Here is an 18,287-nt window from a genome sequence, read left to right as displayed (position 1 = left end):
ATTTTCCCCAGAAATATTTTTTTTTATCGATTACAACATTTTTAGTATAACCACAATTTTTGTTGTATTCTTTTTTCTGTCATTTCTGGTGGATTAAATTTAAGTCCTCTCTCTCCCTCCCCTTCTCTTTCTCTTATTCTTTGGATTTTAGCAGGGTGGAAGTCCTTCCTCTGTAGATGGGTGGACACCACGATCCTTGAGTTTGGGAAGATTGAGGAGTCCTTCTCAATCACTCCCTTAGTGAAGTTGCCATCCTCTCCTGCTGAGCATGCAGGCCGTTGTTTTGGTATGTATGTTTATGTGGCTAGGCGGCCCGAGCTGGGCCTTATCAAGCAGCTCCAATGCACTCTGCGTTGTTGGGCACCACACCTTTCTCGTTTTGTGTCTAGAGAATTGTTTATTCTCCTGAAAAAAAGTTTATTCTCTCTCTCTCCCCTTCTCTCTCTCTTTCCACCCACCCTCTCTCCCTGCTTACAGTTAATGAACAACCTAAAATAAACAGACACATTTGCCCTACACTATGAGCAGAGCAGCCAGTCTGCTGCATACAATTAGTTTTTCATAAAGCATCTTAAAGACAGGGAAATAAATATATGTTCCTGCAAATTATTTATTGTTATACAATCTGAAGTGTCTTTTCCAAATTTCCGTGACGCACACACCGTTCCCTCCTGATGACGCCCCCTCCTACCATTACAGCGTCTGTCACTCGTTGGCAGCCAAATGGCCTTCAGTCCTTCCCGTCCCTATGATTAAACAATTACAAGCGATTAACCTTCTCCCACTTAAAAAGACAGATATATTGGAGAGCTTCTCTTCTTCTTTCCTTTCCCCTTCCTCTTTTTTTTCCAACAACCTCCAGGTCTTATTTTGCTACGTTTGCCGCAGCAGTTAAACATTTTACCGTTTCACTCCATTTCCATTGAATGGGTGAGGTTGTGCCAAAGTGAGTGTCAGCACATCAGGCAGCAGCACTGACTTTAGTACAGTGGCAGAGAGTTCCGAGCTCGAATCATGATTGGAATATATTGCTCAGCCGGTGTGCCGGATGACTAGAGGTCTCATCAGACCTGTGTCAATGTTTATCCAGATCACAGTTTCCATTTCAGCAGGCCACCCTTGCATCACCTTACCACCTAGTGGTTCACAGGTCCCCAATCTGTCAACGCAGTCATCCAACAGTCGAACTTGACAAAACTGCAGTAAAAGCCTATTTGTTTCCGGTGTGTTGGATGTTTAGGTGTAAGTCTGTCTCCACCAAGCATTCCCGTCTCCCGGCACATTACTTCATGAGGATTAATGGCAGGATTTGCTTGTATCAAACCCTCTGAAGATCAGGGCAGAGTAAAAGGTCCTGTTTGTTTTTACAGATAGAATGTTAGCATATGGTCTCCCGAGTGGAGCAGCGGTCTAAGGCACTGCATCGCAGTGCTTTAGGCGTCACTACAGTTCTGGGTTTGATCCCGGGCTGTGTCACAGCCGGCCACGACCGGGAGACCCAAGAGACGGCACACAATTGGCCTAGCATCATCCGGGTTAGGGGAGGGTTTGGCCAGCTGGAATGTCCTTGTCCCATCGCGCTCTAGTGACTCCTGTGGTGGGCCGTTCGCATGCACGCTGACACGGTCGCCAGTTGTATGGTGTTTCCCCCGACACATTGGTGCGGCTGGCTTCCGGGTTAACCTCTCTAGGCTAGGCGGGACGAATTCGTCCCACCTACGTAACAGCCACTGCTATCCTGTGGCGCGATTTTCAAAACCTTAAAAATCCTATTACTTCAATTTCTCAAACATATGACTATTTTACAGCCATTTAAAGACTCTCGTTAATCTAACCACACTGTCCGATTTCAAAAAGGCTTTACAACGAAAGCAAAACATTAGATTATGTCAGCAGAGTACCAAGCCAGAAATAATCAGACACCCATTTTTCAAGCCAGCATATAATGTCACCAAAACCCAGAAGACAGCTAAATGCAGCACTCACCTTTGATGATCTTCATCAGATGACAACCCTAGGACATTATGTTATACAATACATGCATGTTTTGTTCAATCAAGTTCATATTTATATCAAAAACCAGCTTTTTACATTAGCATGTGACGTTCAGAACTAGCATACCCCCCGCAAACTTCCGGGGAATTCGCTAACATTTTACTAAATTACTCACGATAAACGTTCACAAAAAGCATAACAATTATTTTAAGAATTATAGATACAGACCTCCTCTATGCACTCGATATGTCCGATTTTAAAATAGCTTTTTGGTGAAAGCACATTTTGCAATATTCTAAGTACATAGCCCAGGCATCACGGGCTCGCTATTTAGACACCCGGCAAGTTTAGCACTCACCATAATCATATTTACTATTATAAAAGTTTCATTACCTTTTGTTGTCTTCGTCAGAATACACACCCAGGACTGCTACTTCAATAACAAATGTTGGTTTGGTCCAAAATAATCCATCGTTATATCCGAATAGCGGCGTTTTGTTCGTGCGTTCCAGACACTATCCGAAATAGTAAAGAAGTGTCACGCGCATGGCGCAAATCGTGACCATAAAATTCTAAGTATTCCATTACCGTACTTCGAAGCATGTCAACCGCTGTTTAAAATCAATTTTTACGACATTTTTCTCGTAGAAAAGCGATAATATTCCGACAGGGAATCTCCTTTTCGGCAAACAGAGGAAAAAATCCCAAAGGCGGGGGCGGTCGGGGTCACGCGCATAAGCTAGTGTCTCTTGATCGGCCACTTGAGAAAGGCGATAATGTGTTTCAGCCTGGGGCTGGAATGACGACATTCTGTTTTTTCCCGGGCTCTGAGCGCCTATGGACGACGTGGGAAGTGTCACGTTAGAGCAGAGATCCTTAGTAAATGATAGAGATGGAAAAGAAGTTCAACAAATGGTCAGACAGGCCACTTCCTGTAAAGGAATCTCTCAGGTTTTGACCTGCCATTTGAGTTCTGTTATACTCACAGACACCATTCAAACAGTTTTAGAAAATTTAGGGTGTTTTCTATCCATATGTAATAAGTATATGCATATTCTAGTTACTGGGTAGGAGTGGTAACCAGATTAAATCGGGTATGTTTTTTATCCAGCCGTGTCAATGCTGCCCCCTAGCCCTAACAGGTTAAGCAAGCAGTGTGTCAAGAAGCAGTGTGGCTTGGCAGAGTCGTGTTTCAGAGGACGCATGGCTCTCTACCTTTGCCTCTCCCGAGTCCGTATGGGATTTGCAGCGATGGGACAAGACTGTAACTACCAATTGGGTATCGCAGAATTGCGTGTGTGGGGGGGTAGCACCTAAATGGCTGTTGGTACTGAGCCATTTGGGAGCAGTATTGGCTATGTCACAGTAAGGGATTTGTGGTGTTTAAGACTAGATGGTGCTGGCTTATCTAGCTACACATCCAAAAAGTATTGACTTAACTCTGGGTTCAATACTGATGATTTGCTGAAGCTGAATCTCCATTATTCTCAGTCAGACACGTGGGTAACTAAACTCATTATTCTCAGTCAGAGACGTAGGTAGCTAAACTTGTCACTGCGTGTACTTGAAGAATATGACTTTCATTTACGATATAGGTGCTTATTTTGAGAACCAAACATGTGGAATCAGAGCTATCTCTGGTAGGAGCCGTCAGCCAGTAATGTATGCATAAAGGGCAGTCTGGTAGCTCTTTGCTCTGTCCAGAGGCCTTCCTAAAAGGCAAGATGTGTGATCTTGGATGTCTTGGCCATAACAGTGGAGTTTGGCCTAAATGACTCATCACTCTATGTTTACTAGTGACTGACTGGGCTGGTATTCATTCACTTCTTCCCCACAAACCCCATTCAGCCATGACGGATGGAGGCTATTTGGAGCTGAGTGGGCAAGTGCCACTAAACATGCTAATCATGCCCTTTGGATGTAGAGCAGAGATGCATGTTGTGTGTCTTAACATTTGAAAGATGCTGCAAACCATATGGAGAAGAGATGAGAGAGAAACAAACCATATGGAGAAGAGACGAGAGAGAGGGAAACCAAGAGAGGGAGAGGGAAAGAGTCTGTGAGTCATACTGTGAATTTTCTGTGGTACAGGTTACGTTCCACCACTCTAGCCTTGGCCGAGGTATTACATGGGGGGTTTGCATGGTGTCCAACAGCGCACCCAGCTCTGTCCACTAAGGTATGCCCATAAACAATTCCACCCTGTGATGCTCTTCACTGCCCTTGGGTGTGTGGGGGGAAACCCTGCAGCAGCTTGTGTGGGCCCCATCATCATTCATTGACCTCACTGGAAGCCCTCTGTCTGTCTCATATTATACCTGGGTTCAAGTGACATTTGTTTTATTTCAAATGCTTCAGCTGAGCTCGATTGAACTTGCCCTGTGCGATAGAACCAGTGCAATAGTGCCAAAGGTGTAACTCTGCCATATGGTACTGCAGGCCAGGCTGATTGAACAGTCAATGTGTTTGAAAGATAACAAATACTGTTTGAACCCAGGTCTGGTTTCATAATCCTTCCCCACAGGCATCCATGTTTTAACTACCTCTTCCCTTAAACCATTACCCCACAGTGGTGGAGATGGGCTGCTGAGAAGCCAGTTTCATTGCTTAAGTTTAATTAATGGTGGTTTCAAGACTTATTTATGCTTCATAAATGGCTTGGGGGGGTTCAATATTAGACACATGTTGTTTATTAAATGTCTGGCTTTTATTGTATACTGTTAGATGGGAGGTCTTTTGCTCCTGTGAAGATGGAAAATGTGTCTGGGAGAAGGGTTAGGGGTTTAAGAGTTAGACATGGCATTGGGACCATGGTGAAAGATCTTCCTACATACACTACATGACCAAAAGTATTTGGACACCCGCTTGTTGAACATCACATTCCATAATCATGGGCATTAATATGGAGTTGGTTCCCTTTTACTGCGATAACATTGCTGCTATAACACTCGTTTGGGAAGGCTTTCCAGTAGATGTTGAAACATTGCTAGGGGACTTGCTTCCATTCAGCCACTGGAGCATTAGTGATGTCAGGCACTGTGTTCGTTGAGGTTGAGGTCAGTGCTCTGTACAGGCCAGTCAAGTTCTTCCACACCGATCTCGACAAGCCATTTCTGTGTGGACCTCGCTTCGTGCACAGGGGCAATGCCATGATGAATCAGGAAAGAGCATTCCCCAAACGGTTGCCACAAAGTTGGAAGCACAGAATCATCTAGAATGTAATTGTATGCTGTAGCGTTGAGACTTCCCTTCACTGGAACTAAGGGCGTAGCCCAAACCATGAAAAACAGCCCCAGACCGTTATTCCTCCTCCACCAAACTTTACAGTTGGCACTATGCATTGGGGCAGGTAGCGTTCTCCTGGTATCCGCCAAACCCAGATTTGTCCATTGGACTGCCAGATGGTGAGGTGGGATTTGTCCCTCCTTTCTGTGAGCTTGTGTGGCCTACTTCGCGGCTGAGCCATTGTTGCTCCTAGATGTTTCCACTTCACAACAACAGCACTTACAGTTGACCGGGGCAGCTCTATCGGGGCAGAGGGGCAGAAATTTGATGAACTGACTTGTTGGAAAATGACATCTTATAAATAGAATCCACTAATTAGAAGGGAGTCCACATACACTATATATACAGCAGTATCTGTGGTTCTGCTAGACTGGTTGTAAGCAGGGGATAGCTGACACACACCTACTGTAACATACAGTAGGTAGTGTAACATAGGAAGTGAAACATAAGAAGTGAAACATAGGTAGTATAACATAGGTAGGCGGAACATAGGTACTGTAACATAGGTACTTTAACGTAGATAGTGTAACATAGGTAGTGTAACATAGGTAGTGTAACATAGGTAATGCAACATAGGTAGTGTAACATAGGTAGGCGGAACATAGGTACTGTAACATAGGTACTGTAACGTAGATAGTGTAACATAGGTAATGCAACATAGGTAGTGTAACATAGGTAGTGTAACATAGGTAGTCATAACATAGGTAGTCATAACATAGATAGGTGACCACTACCTATGTTACACTATGTTCACAGACATGGTGAAGTACAAAACACAAAGGTCACAATTGCACAACCAATATCATAGTGATATCCTTAAACCATGCAATGAAAACATGTGAGGAAGGGAGAGAGAGAGAGAGAGAGAGAGAGAGAGAGAGGGAGAGAGGGAGAGAATTTGGACCTTTTGCCTTTCTTTACTGAAACATTCTCATTTCATTTAAACCCCCCCTCTTAAAAATAAAACCCAAAATATATCCTGTAATGCATACATGTACCATACTCACCTTTCCAGCTACCACATGATACAAACCAACATCACAATACTCAAAACAATACCCACAACTACAACCGTATATCCAAAACATCTTCCCCAGCTATACAGACAGCACCCCAACACACCATATCTCCTGAAACATCTCCACACTTTTTATCATTTTATAGAACTCAAACTCAACCCTAAGGCGCACAGAGACCATCCCATTAAACAATAATGAAGGGTCTGTTATCCCCCCACCTTTGACCCTGTTCCTCCTTGTTAGCCAAATAGATAACTTTGCCTGAGCAAACAGAAAATTCGACAAAACACATTTGGCCTTCTCCTTGCTCGAATACCTGTATCCCATTATAAACACCCCAACAGTAAAAACCACCCCCAACCTCTCACACAGACATTCCAACAGAGACATTAGTGACATTAACCTGGTGCACACAGAAAACACATGAATCACAGTTTCTTTCATTTTACAGAAAGGACTCCCCTGCCCGACTCCCGGTTCAACCCGTGCCAGCCAGCTGTTAGTGGCCAGGGCTCCATGAAGAACCCTCCACTGGAGGTCCCCTGACCTCTTTGGTACTGGGGGTTTGTAGTGCCCCCTCCATCTAAAACCCACCATACTCTCTGCCCCACATACCCCCTGCCACTGATGTGCCCTCACTCCTGTTAGACTCCTAATATTCCTAACCTTAACGCAGAGGTTGTAGAGGGCTTTACCTCCCACCCCTTCAAACTCTCCCAGGCTCGGAGTGTTAAAATCTAATAAGTCCTCCAGACCCCCTTGCCAGTCTCCAGTCTCTGCCATCACCTGCAGTGGCGGAAAACTTGGTGGCCCCTCTCCCTTTGGCTGCTCAAACATCCCCCTTACCGGCTCAGACAGTGCCTCCTGGACCTCCTCCAGGAATCTCTTCAGCAGCCTAAGAGACGTTATTCCTGTTTGTTGTGCCAAGACTTCCGGGCTTTTCCACCCCTCCTCTCCCAGCAGTCTCAGGTCACCCAGCCTTTGTACACCCTCTGCCATCAGTTGCCTCTGCAGGGTGGCCGACTGGACCGATCTCAAAGGAATGGCTGGGTTTTGGAAGATAGGCTCCTCCCACACCCACAGCTCAGGTTCCACACCCCCTTCTCGTGTGTGCCTTAGCAGCTGCCAGGCCCTCAGCATTGCAGAGTAAAAATCTGAGAGACCTGCTGTACTCAGCCTCTCCAGCTTCATGAGGAACAGCTGCCGGTCCAACCCTAATCCGCCAGCTCTCCTCAGCAGCGCGCATGCTGGTTCCCTCCAGCCAACATCAGTATGGTACAGCAGTCTCTGCACCACCTTTAGCCGGAAAGCAGCCATCCTGCTCTCCAGTTCCACCAGGCCCTGTCCTCCTTCGTGGACGGTCATGTACAACACTGCCGCCCTCAGCCAGGGATGGCCCGACCAGAAGAAGTCCACCAGCTTGCGTTGCAGGTCTGACAGCCAGTTTATGCCACAGAGAAGATGCCACCAGGTTGTTAATTATCAGCACCCTCCCTCTATATGACACTTGGGACAGGAGCCACCTCCACCTGGCCAGTCTTGACACCACTGTCTGTGACAGCCCCTCCCAGTTCTTCCTGACACACTTCTCCGAGCTCAGGTACACCCCCAACACTTTAAGCCCTTCACAACCCCACTGTAAACCCCCAGGAAGCAGAGGAGGAGCCCTATCCCCCCATGCCCCACATAACAGAGCTTTGCTCTTGCCCCAGTTTACCTTTGCTGATGAAGCTCCCTCGTACACCTTCAGACTGGTCTCTAGTGCCTGCATATCTTGACCATCCCTGACCATCACAGAAACATCATCTGCATATGCTGACACTGCTATTCCTGTCACCATTTCCATGCCTGTCCAGCACACTCCCTGCAGTCTCCTGCATAGCAGTCCTAAAAAAGGCTCAATGGCTAGTGTGTATAACTGCCCAGATAGAGGGCATCCTTGTCTAATGCCCCGTCTCACCCAGACTGGCCTACTGAGCCCCCCTCCCACCTTAACCATACATGATGCCCCAGCATACAACAGCTTCACACATGTCAAAAAACTCTTCCCAAACCCAAACACAGACATCACATTAAACAGATACTCATGGTCCACTCTATCAAAAGCCTCTCTTGATCTAAAGAGACCAGTCCAAAGTTCACATTAGAATCTCTCGACAAGTCCAACATGTCCCTAATTAAGAACAAGTTGTCCGTGATTGAGCGTCCCGGTACACAATATGTTTGGTCCTTATGTACTATCGAGTCCAAATGGGACTTCAGTCTGTTAGAGAGGACCTTGGCAAATATCTTGTAGTCCGCACAGAGTAATGCCACAGGCCTCCAGTTCTTAAGTTCACACAAGTCCCCTTTTTTGGGCAGGAGAGTCAGAGCCGCCCGCGGGCAGCTCATCGGCAACTCTCCTACCCCGATGCATTCACACAACACGCAAAAGAAGTCCTGTCCAATTATTCCCCAGAATTGTTTATAAAACTCCACTGGCAGTCCATCAACCCCAGGTGCACGACCGGGGGACATCTGGGTTACGGCCTCTGCCAGTTCATGGGATAACAGAGGAATGTCCATTTCATCCCTCTGCCAGAGAGAGCTTAGGGAGTCCTGCGAAACAAGACCTGAGCACACAAAGGATCACACACTTCTGCCCTATACAATTCAGTATAAAACTCCACAGTCCGCTCCCGCATCTCACCCACCACAGAGGTCACCCGCCCATCAGACAGCCGTAGACAATGCATACCCTTGGCTTCACTGCTCTGTCTTTCCAAACCAAAGAAGAAGGAGCTGGGAGCATCCATCTCCTTGAGCATGGAGAACCTAGCTCTTACAAGTGCTCCCTTTGCTTTAACCTGGAAAAAAACTGCCCAGGTCCGTACGTAATTCAGCTAAATTAGCCTGGAGGCCTACATTGCCTTGCCCCACCATCTCTGCCTCCATCTCGCTAATACACCGCTCTAGTTCCGCCAATACTCTCCTAGCCTCTGAGGATGAGAGAGCTGTATACCGTTGACAGAAAAGCCAAATTTGGACTTTCCCCACATCCCACCATTGGCTCAGAGACTCATACTCCTCTCTTCGCTGCCCCCACCTTTCCCAAAAGGTCTGGAAACCTGAGCAAAAAGTGGAATCTTGTAAGAGCTTTACATTGAACTTCCAATAAGATGCCTGCCGGGGCCCTTGTGAAATAGACAGCCGAGCCATGGTTATGTGATGATCCGAAAACCCCACCGGGAGAATGGTAGTGCCCAACAACCTATTGCTCCGATTCCTAGACATGTAAAACCGATCAAGTCGGGCTGCACTCACCCTAGCCCCAAAAACCTTCACCCATGTATACTGTCTTGTGTTTGGATGTTTAGTTCTCCAAACATCCACTAGGTCGAACTGATTAATGATGTCCCTTAACACTCCCACTGACACTGAATGAGGCTCTTCCCCATTTCTGTCTTTTATAAAATCCAATGTACAGTTCCAGTCCCCTCCGACCACCAGCGTCTCCTCAGGCGCTACCTGTGAGAGTTCATGTCTAAGACTCCCAAATAGAACCCCTCTTTCTCTCCCTGTATTAGGCGCATACACATTTATAAAGACAAAACGCATGTTGTTGATTTCTGCTTTAACAACAAGGAGCCTACCACTACACACCTCCTTTGAGGAGCACATTTTTACAGACAGTCCCGGTGCAAAAAGGACTGCCACTCCTGCACTAAGATTAGCCCCATGGCTCAACACACTTGCCCCTTTCCACCAGAGCCCCCAATCGACTTCATTCAACACATCGCTATGTGTCTCCTGCAGAAACAACACCTGTACTTTTTTTTGTTTTACATATTCACCCAACACACTCCTCTTTCCCGCATCTTTGGCACCATTTATATTGAGCGAGCCTACCTGAAGAGTCTCCATAAGAAGTGGGAGAAAAGCCAGCAGGGAAAAAGACCAATAGCAAAGCTCAAAAAGCCCCAGTGTCAGAAAGAAAATATACATCTAAACAGTGTCTGAAGGTAAACCTTTGTTGTGACCCACTTCCTCAACCTAAACCGTTTCCTGGGTGAGAGGACACCGTGCCCCTCATTTTTCATAGCATGTTGTACTGATCATACAAACTTTCTTGGATCAGAGAAAAAAGCCTCAAGATTAACTTTTTTCCCCTTGTTCTCATTCAGGAACCTTGTCAGTTCTCTCAACGTGTACTTAGACCCTTCTGCTTGACTGGCTGTCAGCTCCGGGCCCATTGAAGAGGAGTCTGAAAAAAATAACTCCTCCTCCTCTTCCTCAGACTCACTTTCCTCCTCATCTCTATCTCCCACCCTGAACACCTGCTCTTCCTCTCTGGTCAGGGCATCCCCCACAGCAACAGGCAAAGTTTCCATTGTGCCTTTAACCACACCATTTTTCCTTTTCTGCTTGACACTCTCCTCCTCCCCCCAGTCTCTTACACTTCCCCACTATACTCTCCTCATCCACTAGCATAACCTTACTAGACCTTGCATCCTCTACATCACCCTCCATAGCATGACTAGGCCCAGCCTCCGCTACCCCACCATCTCTAGCCTGACTAAACCCAGCCTCTACTGCACCACCATCCATAGCCTGACTAGACCCAGCCTCTGCTACCCCACCATCTCTAGCCTGACTAGACCCAGCCTCCACTGCCCCACCATCTCAAGCCTGACTAGACTAAGCCGCCGCTACACCACCGTCTCTAGCCGAACTAGACCCAGCCTCCGCTACCCCAACATCTCTAGTCTGACTAGACCCAGCCTCCTCTACCCCACCATCTCTAGCCTTACTAGACCCAGCCTCAGCTACCACACCATCCCTGGCATGACTAGGCCCAGCCTCTGCATCTCATTACCCCCTGCACTTTGACCTCGATTCCCCCCACTGGCGCTTGTACCCTCACCTTGTCTACGGCCTTTATGTGGGCACGCAAAGCTCTTATGCCCCAAATCCCCACACTCAAAACACCTAGACTGTCTGTGCTGGCAAACCCTGCATAGAGCCCCTCCCCATGCCTCACTTTAAAATGCACATTTAGCTGTTGCTCATTGTTGTTCAGAAACAAACACTTGCCTCCGGAACGAAACAACGTGCTTAACGGCATCTGCCTGAAAACCTGCCGACAGTACACGAAAACCGCTAGCAAACTTACCAAAACGACTCAGCTCTTTCCTGATTTGATCATTCGTAATAAACGGAAGCAAATTTGCAACAACTACTCTTGTCGAAGGGGTAGAGAGAGGTAAAACTGGCACCAACACATCCCTTACAAATATTCCGCTAGAAATTAGCCTACCAACCAAATTTTCTCTTTTCATGAACACCACCACAGCTTTGCTCATTCTAGAAGCATAATGTATAAATTCAGCTCCTACCTGTTCACCGACCGCGAGCAGAACCTCCTCCACCTTAACTCCATTCTCAGGAACACACCTGAATCCATGCCGTATCGACTGCGTCTCCTCCGCGCTAGGCTGAGAAGCCATCGCGCACACCACACCTTGCAAACCCCAGGAAACTTACTCTGTCCTCTTCCAAAGTTAGTTAGGACAGAGCCCTCCACACAAAACACTCAAACTCCAAAAAAACTCCCAGCATGCACTGCAAGAGAGAGAGAGAGAGAGAGAGAGGAGAGGAAAGAAAAGGCTGATCATTAGTTTATTGTTCATGTAATGGTGGAGGCCTGTCATGAGTTTAGTCCCTGAGTTATTATACCCTATCAGCTATACCCACTGTCCAATTTGGAGTTCAACCTCTCTCTCTCTCTCTCTCTCTCTCTCTCTCTCTCTCTCTCTCTCTCTCTCTCGCTCTCTCTCTCTCTCTATCCCTTCCCTCGTCTGGAAGCTTTTTCTCCCTTCCCCCCCCCATCCAGGTATTATGTATTTAAGCTGTCAGATCAATCGAAATCCCCTACAAAAACCAGGATAGTTCTCCTAATCAGCCAAATTACGGAACTGCATGCCTGAGGGGAAGACTTCTCTTTTATTTTTCCTTTCCTCTCCTCTTCTCCTCCCTTCTCCTCTCCTGTTCTCTTCTCTTCTCTGGAAGACATCAACTATTGGCACCAAACCAACCATTACACTGTTCAGCATTAGTGTCTCATTGTTACAAAATGGATGTTTCTGTTTGATTTTTTTAAGGGTTATTGGGGATAAACTGACAGTTCATTATTTTCCACTTATGGTACAGTGTGATTTTGCGTGGTTCAATACTTACAGTCTGTAGGCTAGATGTGTGTGTGGAGAATGTTACAGTACTGGATGTGTCTTAATGTCTATCGATCATTGACGTCCAACCAGAATCCCAAGGTGATTCATCATATAACACATGAGCAGTCTCATCACTTGGTTTTCATTTTGTACCCGTCCCAAATGGCACCCTATTCCCAATAAAGTGTAGAGTCCTATGGGCCCTGGTGAAAACTAGTGCAATGCATAGGATGCCATTTGGGACACATACGACATCCCTCTTGCCTCTTTACCTGTGGTCCCACACTACCAATACAACCTGTGTGGACAGAGGTGAGATGGAGTCCACCAGAGATGAGCTAGAGACATTCACTGAGAGATGAAATGGAGTCCACCAGAGATGAACTTGAGACATACACTAAGAGATAAAATGGAGTCCACCAGAGATAAGCCAGATACATAACATACACTGAGAGATGAAATAGAATCCACCAGAGATGAGTTTCTAAGACATACACTGAGCAGTGAGATGGAGTCCACCAGAGATGAGTTTGAGACATACACTGAGAGATGAAATGGAGTCCACCAGAGATGAACTTGAGACATACACTGAGCAGTGAGATGGAGTCCACCAGAGATGAGCTTAACCTCTCTAGGGGAGGTGGGATGAAATCGTCCCACACTATTCAACAGCCAGTGAAAAATCAGAGCGCCAAATTTAAAACCACAAAATGTTATAATTCAAAGTTCTCAAACATAGGACTATTTTACATCATTTTATAGATAAACTTCTCTTGAATCGAACCACGTTGTCCGATTTCCAAAAGGCTTTACAGCGAAAGCAAAACATTAGATTATGTTAGGAGAGCACAAAGACACAAATAATCACACAGCCATTTTCCAAGCAAGCATATATGTCACATAAACCCAAACCACAGCTAAATGCAGCACTAACCTTTGATGATCTTCATCAGATGACACTCCTAGGACATTATGTTATACAATACATGCATGTTTTGTTCAATCAAGTTCATATTTATATCAAAAACCAGCTTTTTACATTAGCATGTGATATTCAGAACTAGCATACCCACCGAAAACTTCCGGTGAATTTACTAAATTACTCATGATAAACGTTGACAAAATACATAACAATTATTTTAAGAATTATAGATACAGAACTCCTTTATGCAATCGCTATGTCCGATTTTAAAATAGCTTTTCGGCGAAAGCACATTTTGCAATATTCTCGTACATAGCTCGGCCATCACGGCCAGCTATTTTTACATCCGCCAACTTCGGGGTCACCTAAACTCAGAATTACTATTAGAAAAATTGGATTACCTTTGCTGTTCTTCATCAGAATGCACTCCCAGGACTTCTACTTCAACAACAAATGTTGTTTTGGTTCCAAATAATCCATAGTTATATCCAAATACCTCCGTTTTGTTCCTGCGTTCAGGTCACTATCCGAAGGGTAACGCGCGAGCGCATTTCATGACAAAAAAATGTCAAAATATTCCATTACCGTACTTAGAAGCATGTCAAACGCTGTTTAAAATCTATTTTTATGCAATTTTTCTCGTAAAATAGCGATAATATTCCAACCGGGCAACGTTGTATTCATTCAAAGACTGAAAGAAAAAAATTTAGAAGTCTCGTGACCGCGCATCTCCAGTCTCACTGTCCCCAGGCTGACCACTTACAAACTCTGCTGCTGTTCTTTGCCCAGAGACAGCAGACACCCCATTCCACTTTCTGGCGGCTTTAGAGAGGCAATGGAAGCCTTAGAAAGTGTCACGTTACAGCAGTGATGCTGTAATGTTGATAGAGATGCAACAGAAGGACAACAAATTGTCAGACAGGGCACTTCCTGCATGGAATCTTCTCAGGTTTTGGCCTGCCATATGAGTTCTGTTATACTCACAGACACCATTCAAACAGTTTTAGAAACTTTGGAGTGTTTTCTATCCAAATCTACTAATTATATGCATATTCTAGTTTCTGGGCAGGAGTAGTAACCAGATTAAATTGGGTATGTTTTTTATCCGGCCGTGAACATACTGCCCCCTGTACCACAACAAGTTAAGACATATACTGAGTGTACAAAACATTATGAACACCTTCCTAATTTTTAATTGCACCCCTTTTTCCATCAGAACAGCCTCAATTCATCGGGGCATGGACTCTATAAGGTGTCGAAAGCATTCCACAGGGATGCTGCCCCATGATGACTCCTATGTTTCCCACCATTGTGTCAAGTTGGCTGCATGCAATTTGTGTGGTGGACCATTTTTGATACATATTGGAAACTGTTGAGTGTGAAAGACTTGACACAAACCGATGCACCTGGCACCTACTACCATTCTCTGTTCAAAGGCACTTAAATATTTTGTCTTTCCCATTAACCCTCTGAATGGTACACATACACAATCCATGTCTCAATTGTCTCAAGGCTTAAAAATCCTTATGTAACCTGTCTCCTCCCCTTCATCTACACTGATTGAAGTGGGTTTAATAAGTGACATCAATAAGGGATCATAGCTTTCACCTGGATTCACCTGCTCAGTCTATGTCATGGCAAGGCCAGATGTTCTTAATGTTTTGTACACTCTGTGTATTTCAACCCACTGCTTAGTTCCATTGGAAGTAACTACCTTCTCTTCTCCTCCTCCCTCCTCATCTGCCTCCTCCACCTTCTCTCCTCCTACACCCACTCTCTAACCCCTTATTTCAGAGCTGAAATGAAATCTCAGAAAACAATATGGAATGAAAAAGGGTAATAATATAATCTATTCGAAGAGGCGAGCAGCCACTACTGTCTTCAGTCTTTATTAAAAGTAATGACTCTTTGTGAAAAAAAGAAGAGCAAAATTGTCTAAGCTTTTTCTTTGATTGCTTTTATTTTTGTTCACATTCTTCTCTGGGTCTGGTTAGGAGGACTTTGGTTATGAAAGCTCTATGTTTTGACCATTGTTTGGACAGAGTGTTTCAGCCCATAGCAACACTAAGGCCCTGTACAAATATTGGACAGAACATACGTTGGGTTGTTTTGACCCTGCCTGTTTGGTCGCTTAGTTGAGTTGTTGGGTTATTGATGCTAGGTTATTGAGCTATGACCCACCAGGTAAGATCAGAAGACTTTAGGCATGGCTTTCAAATAGTTATTTTTGGCCACCCGTGATAGTAAATGTCATTCCGGTTCATTTTCTGTTGTAACACCCCAACTTTCCTTACTGTTAAGGTGGAGCACTGACACCTTTTTAGAGTTAATTAGGTGTACACAAGAATATGAGTTCCTCAAGCGCCACTTTGTTATCATATTTAAATAATGATGTTACAATGACATTTACTCTCACGGGTGGCCAAAAATAACTATCTGAAAGCCTCCAGAAAATACCCCATATTACTCAAACATGGGTGAATGTAACCATCAGTTGTTGTTTTTTCACTTTCATACTGGTTAGACCCAGCAGCTGGGTGTTTTTTAATGTAATCCATAGGTTATTTTCAAGGGGGTGGCTTTCAGATCGTTATTTTTTGGCTACCTGTGAGAGTAAATGTCATTCCTGTTCATCATATTCAGTTTGTACACTATATATTTTCCTTCAAGATTTTTGCACTTTACATATTTTTATTTGAATTGAATGGCATTATTATTTAAATATGATAACAGTGGTAACTCTCCCAACATTGGGATATGCACAGGCACTTGAGGAACTCATACTCTTCTATACACCTAATTAAAGCTACAGAAGTGTCAGTGCTCAACCTTAACATGTGATGACAGTACAACGGAACAGATGAACCAGAATGACATTTACTCTCACGGGTGGCCAAAAATAACTATCTGAAAGCCATGCCCCTGCTAAGCCACGCCTCAAGAAAACAACCCAACTAAGTGAGTGACCCCACTGGCTGGGTCAAAATAAATCAATGTGTGTTCTGTCCACTATTTACCCAGCGCTAGGTTGTTTTAACCCAGCATTTCTTTGAGTGTGTTCAAAAGTAATGCACTACAGTATATTGGGAATAGGGTGCCATTTGGGACTCAGCCTGAGTGCATGTCGTTGTATTATCATAGCAAGCTCAGGTAGCTGGTTAGTTGTGTAGAGGCAGTAAGCAGTGCTTCGTCAAGGACACATTAGTCTGCTATCTTCAAGGACGCTAGCATCCTCAGGTTCATAACCCCAGCTAGTCATATCCTCATATATCCATTTACACACTGCTTAGGAGGAGGGTGGCTGTTCCCAGATGTGACACATCAGTGGATGGTAAACCTCAACCAGTTCTGTCCAGATCCGGACATCTTTCAGCCGACATCAACTGATTACTATTCTGCTTGTCATCAGTCATCAGTCCCTCAAAGATCTCAGAGCTTCTTCCATCTTTTTCCATGTTGAGTTTCAAAAGCAAAATATGCTTGGCGTATGTTTAATTTATTTCATAGTAACATATACTACAGATAACCTCCCTGTTTACGCTAGTTAATATGGTCCTCTGAAGATTGTGATTCTGTAGGAAATTATCTAATTACTTTCTGCCGTGTCTTCCAAGTCCAACGTTCAGAGCAAAGTCCTTCTCTTTCCTTAATAAACCGACTGAGGCCGGGTGAAGAGTTTTTTATTAATAGGGTATGCTAGCTGGTAGTCAATCTGTGGAACGTGGGCTAGCCAAAAAAAGAAAGAAGAAGAAGAGAAGAACGGAGGTAGCGGTCCTGCTGCTGGGTTGTTGCCCTCCAACGGCCTCCTCCACGTCTCCTGATGTACTGGCCTGTCTCCTGGTAGCGCCTCCATGCTCTGGACACTACGTTGACAGACACAGCAAACCTTCTTGCCACAGCTCGCATTGATGTGCCATCCTGGATGAGCTGCACTACCTGAGCCACTTGTGTGGGTTGTAGACTCCGTCTCATGCTATCACTAGAGTGAAAGCACCGCCAGCATTCAAAAGTGACCAAAACATCAGCCAGGAAGCATAGGAACTGAGAAGTGGTCTGTGGTCCCCACCTGCTGAACCACTCCTTTATTGGGGGTGTCTTGCTAATTGCCTATAATTTCCACCTGTTGTCTATTCCATTTGCACAACAGCATGTGAAATTTATTGTCAATCAGTGTTGCTTCCTAAGTGGACAGTTTGATTTCACAGAAGTGTGATTGACTTGGAGTTACATTGTGTTGTTTAAGTGTTCCTTTTATTTTTTTGAGCAGTGTATATATTTACATATTTTCTTCGCATATCTTTTTATATATTTTTTCTAAAAACTCAACCTCAAAACACTCTACTGCAACCCGCCTCACCAATTAAAAAAAAAAGTATTATTTACCTCAAATCTGAAATCTGAAATCCTCAACAGAAGCTAGCCAGAGGTTAGCCAGAGGTTGGCCAGTTCACTAGCTAACGTTGGAGTTCAGCTAGCCACGGTTGGCGGTCATCAGCTATCCCTTAACTTGAAAAGCTATCGACAGTTTTATACAGCGCGACTCAGACCAGAGCATACCGGACCTATTTTCTCTCCATATCCCCGGATTTCTACTGCAGACTCTGGACATTTACACCTGGATCTTGCAGCTAGCTAGCTGCTACTCGAGTGACTATTGGCTAATATCGGTCCCGGAGCTAACATCAATTATTCCGAAGCTAGCCAGCTGAAGAGTTCCATCAGCCACTCCTGGGCAACTATCACCTATCCGGACCCGTTTTACTGCCGATGCGGAGCCCCATCGGGCCTTCACGACTGGACTACCGACGTTATCTGCCCGTGGGAGTTATCCAACTGGCCCCTCCGTCGCAACGTAAC

This window comes from Salmo salar, chromosome ssa01, assembly GCF_905237065.1.
Source record: "Salmo salar chromosome ssa01, Ssal_v3.1, whole genome shotgun sequence".
Classification (NCBI taxonomy): domain Eukaryota; kingdom Metazoa; phylum Chordata; class Actinopteri; order Salmoniformes; family Salmonidae; genus Salmo; species Salmo salar.
Note: the sequence above shows the minus strand (reverse complement) of the source record.